This window comes from Camelus ferus, chromosome 9 (genome assembly GCF_009834535.1).
Source record: "Camelus ferus isolate YT-003-E chromosome 9, BCGSAC_Cfer_1.0, whole genome shotgun sequence".
In the NCBI taxonomy this organism is placed as follows: Eukaryota; Metazoa; Chordata; class Mammalia; order Artiodactyla; family Camelidae; genus Camelus; species Camelus ferus.
Genome location: NC_045704.1, coordinates 12258151 through 12262251, shown reverse-complemented (window position 1 = coordinate 12262251; position 4101 = coordinate 12258151). Strand labels below are relative to the sequence as shown.

Genomic DNA, 4101 nt, shown 5'->3' with positions numbered 1-4101 from the left:
GCCCAAGGATAGAAGGCCCCCAAGCAGAATAGGGTCAAGGAAGGGGGTCTTGGGAAAAGGGAGGGACGGAGGTTCGGTTACCTATCAGGAAGGGTTGGGGGACCCCAGAGAGAGGGGCTGAAGACTGGGGAGGGGGTTGTCTCGTTCCCTAGTCACCCCCTCCGTTTTTCCCATTCTCACTTCCCAAACTCCCCGGTTCTCCCCGGTTGCCACGGCAACCGCTCCTGCCAGGCGCGGTCACCAAGGAAACCCCGTGCCCGCCTCTCCCCCCCATCACTGGCATGCCCCCCCACCCCAAGCAGCAACGGTGTGGAGGGTGGGAGGGGCAATGGAGGGGGCCAAGACCCAGACTCCCTCCCCAGGAAGGGGGTGCCCAGACCTACACCGGGCGAGCTCCCCTCGCCCCACCTCAAGCCTGCATCCTCAACCCCACAGCTAGATACGCAGCGACCGCCGGACGTACACCACCCCCCATCCCCAGGCAGCGGCGACCCCCCAACACAGAACTAGCCTGGCTCGGAGCACCCCCCCGACTGCCTCCCCCACCCGTTTCTGCTCTCCATCAGGCCCCGCCCACTGTCCTCTGCCGCCGCCCCCCCCATCCCGGAGGAGGCCTAAGACCACTGTCCCCTAATTAGAGAATGCCCCCCACCCAGCCCCCGTGGTTCCTCCTCCCGCCCCCACTCGGGCCCTTTGGTGTCTACTTACAGCGAGGAAAGGGGCTCCTTCCGGGGGGCAGCATGCCCGGCCCGCGGGGGGAGGACCCCCCCAATGAGGCACAGGAATTTGGGGTGCGAGGCCGGTTGCGGGGAGGCACGGGGGGCGGGGCTGCGGCCGGGCCCGGGTCTCCGCGTTCTTCCCCTCCCCGGCTCCTGGGTGGGGAGGGGGCTTCCGCAGCGGCCGCGGTGGGGCTCGGGGGCCGCTCTGCCTCCTCGCTCGCCCGCCCGCCTGCCGCCCGGCCCGGCGCCCTCGTCCGCCGGCCCGCCGCCCGCCTTCCTTCTTGCCTTCCTTTCTTTCCTTCTTTCTTTCCTTGCTTCCTTCCTTCCAGCCTTCCTTACTTCCTTCCTTCCTCCCTCCTCGGGCCGCCGGCGCCGCTCTCCCCCCCCCCCCCCCCCCCCAGGCCCCGGCCCCGGCCCCGGCCCCCGCCTCGGACGGTGCGGCAGCGACCGAGAGCAGCCGAGAGCGGCAGAGACGGGAGCGGAATACTGATGATGGAGGGGGAGCGGGAGGGAGGGGAGGGAGGGCGCCGGGAGGGGGGAGGCTGCCCGGGAAGGAACGGAGGGGGGAGAGGAGAGAAGGAGAGGAAGAAAGGGGGGGGGAAGAAAGGGGAGGGAGGAAAAGGGAGAGGATGGGGAAGGGAGGGGAAGGGGGAGGGGCGAGAGAGGGAGGGTGGGGGAGGGGAAGAAAAAGAGGGAAAGAAAAGAGGGAAAGACAGAGGGGGAGGCAGGGCTGAGGGAAGAGTAGGGGAAGATGGAAAGAAGGGGAGAGGGAGGCCAGAGTGTCCTGGACAGGATGGGAGGCCAGGGGAGGAGAAACTCCTGGTCCACCTTTGGTAAATGTCTGCTGGGTGAATGCGGGAGGGCAGGAGAAGGCAGGCCAGAGAAATAGGGTGGAGGGGAAGCAGAGCTGGGGAGCAGGAGGGAGTAGGTAGAGGACGGGAAACAGGGGCTGGAAGGAGAGAGAGAGTTAGGGGGCAGGAGGAGGCCCAGGAGAAGGGACGTGGGGGAAGGGAGGAGGAGGAGAGAGATGGGAGAGGGCCTGGGAACCTTTGGGGTGAGGTGAGGAGAGGGAGGGAGCAGGGGGGAGGCGCTGGCCTGTTGGGGGAAACAAAGCTGGACAGAGATGAGAGGACTGAAGGGAGGGGGACCGCTGGAGGAGGTGGGGGAGAGGGGAGCCTGGGAGCTAGAGCTGTGAAGGTACAGGTGGGGCGATAGGAGCCTGAGGAGGGGACAGAGCAGAGGAAGAATCGCAGGGCATGCCTTGAACCCCCACTGTGTACCCTCTTCACCACCCCTCCCCCCACTTCAGCACCAAGAGAGAAGGATGCTCACACCCATTCTCCGGATAAGGACTCTGGGCTCTCAGGGGAGCAAGGGCAGGATCCAAATCCAGAGTCCAGGCTCCAGACAGGGTATCTTGAAGGAGCTACAGAAGAGGTCGGGCCCTGGTGAGGAGCCCCTGGCCCAGATCTGTCAGCTGGAGGCACCTGGGAGAGGGCAGAGGATGGGGCCGGCCCGCAGCCTCCCCAACTGAGTTCTCTCACCACCCCCAGGTGTTTGCAGCTGGTGTTGGGGATACATTTAGAGCTGTGAAGTCGGCACCACACCTTGGGTGCAGGGAGGTGGGGACAGGATGCAGGGGCCTCCAAGGGGTCACCTTGCCCTCCCCCTGCCCTATCAGCTCCCCTGTCCGCTACCCCCAGAGGCTCAGGCACCAAGGATGGGGGGCACTGGGAGTTAGGGAGCAAAGAAACCCAGAAGGGGGCTGAAAGGAGGCAGCCCCCTTCCAGGGAGCTGGATTTCCTTCCAGGCAGGAATCTCACCTCTTCCTTGTCCCCTCCAAAAAAGTCTGGCTACTAACTCTGGACATAGAGCAAAAAGAAAGATAAAGGGTTCCTTCCCTCAGTGCCAAGGTCCCAGACAGACTGACTCCCTCTGCCCTTCTTCTTAGAGCCCTGGGAAGGGGCACGTGTGGCCCCTGCACCCCCATGGGCAGAAATGGGGCCAAGCGGAGGCCAGGCTGGGGAATAAGGGGGCTGGGAGGCGAGGAAGGAAAATAAGTCACACTTGGGTGCATGAGGAGCAGCTGTGGGTGGGGGCTGGTTAACATGGAGATGGGAGAGCTACAGAGGGGGAAACTAAGGAAGGAGAGGGAGGTGAGGGCCTGAGAGCAACAGGTGGGTTGGGGAGTGCTGGGTCCCCAGGTGGGTGGTGCTAAAACCTGGTTCAGGAGAGAGGAGGTGTGAGCTCGTGCGCCCCAGAGCGCAGCTCATTGTGGGTGCAAGGTCGGGGTAACGAGGGTAAGACAATAATAGTAATAACAGCCCGCGTGGCCCGCGTGCCTGCTGCGGTCAGCGCCGCGCCAAGCACTGCATGAACTGATTCCTCACAACCAGCCTGAACTGGACTTTGAGGGGCGGGAGCACCAGGGTGGGCTCCAGCAGAGTAGGAGCTTGGAGGCCCCTGCTGTACCCAGCATTCACTCTTTAGTTTCTAGAGGGTTCCTGGGGAGAGGCCAGGGCAGAAGTAGAGAATTTTGATATCTTACTAACCCGAGGGCCTTCTTGGTCTGAACCTTTTGTTTCAGAGAAACAAAAGAGCACTAGGGAGGCAGGGGCTGGCGGAGGCTTGAGGCGATGGGGAGGCCTCAGGGAGGAAGTGGCTTTTGAAGCCAGACCTAACTGAAGAAGAGGCAGCCAGGTGGGTGTGCAGGCAAGAGCCTCAGGGCAGAGGGGTGTGGAGAGCAGAGGCCCTAGGAGGGCAACAGGCTCGGCCTGTTTGAGAGAGGAAATAAGACAAGTGTGGTGGGAGCAGGGCGAGACACAGGTTAGTACAAACGCAAAACCAAACCCCTACGCTACCCTAAACTTTGCTCTAAAGCTTAACTCAAGTGGCAGTCCTTAGCAACCTAAACCCTGCTCCCTGATTTTCATTCACTCACACTTTCAACACTGATGAGGGCCTATGATGGGTAAGAAAGCTTATTGCCTAAGAAGGGGTGGCAGTGATCTGGGGACCCCCTCCTTCATAGTAATGGAGACTCAAAAGGTATGTTTACTATTTCAAAAAAAACCAAAAAAACCAAAAAACCCAATGTAAAGTATACGTTTCCTTTGGGATGGCATTTCAAAGGTTAACCCGAACGTCAAATTTCTCTGCTTCAGGCTGTAAAAAAAAAAAAATTTTATTTTTAAATCCACTCAATGTGTTAACTGCTCATCGCACCCTGATCAGAAGTTCTGATGGATAGTTAGGTTTACCTTTGATAAATAAAATATGGGCAAAGGAAGGAAATTTTCACTTATGGTAGTTTGGTTTGCTCAGAAAATCCTTTCAAAGTAGGATCCATGGGGGACGACTGGCTAAAAGTATCACCCCTCCT

General features: G+C 60.5%; 1 protein-coding gene across 1 annotated transcript in view; it reads right to left on the bottom strand.

The window, feature by feature from the left end:
• Nucleotides 1-1249, bottom strand: part of LRRC4B (leucine rich repeat containing 4B) — a 38967-nt gene extending 37718 nt beyond the window's left edge. Inside the window, exon 1 of the mRNA XM_032487707.1 lies at nt 709-1249. The gene's annotated coding sequence lies outside the window, so the exon portion shown is untranslated. The remainder of the gene's footprint in view (nt 1-708) is intronic.
• Nucleotides 1250-4101: the final 2852 nt, after the last annotated feature.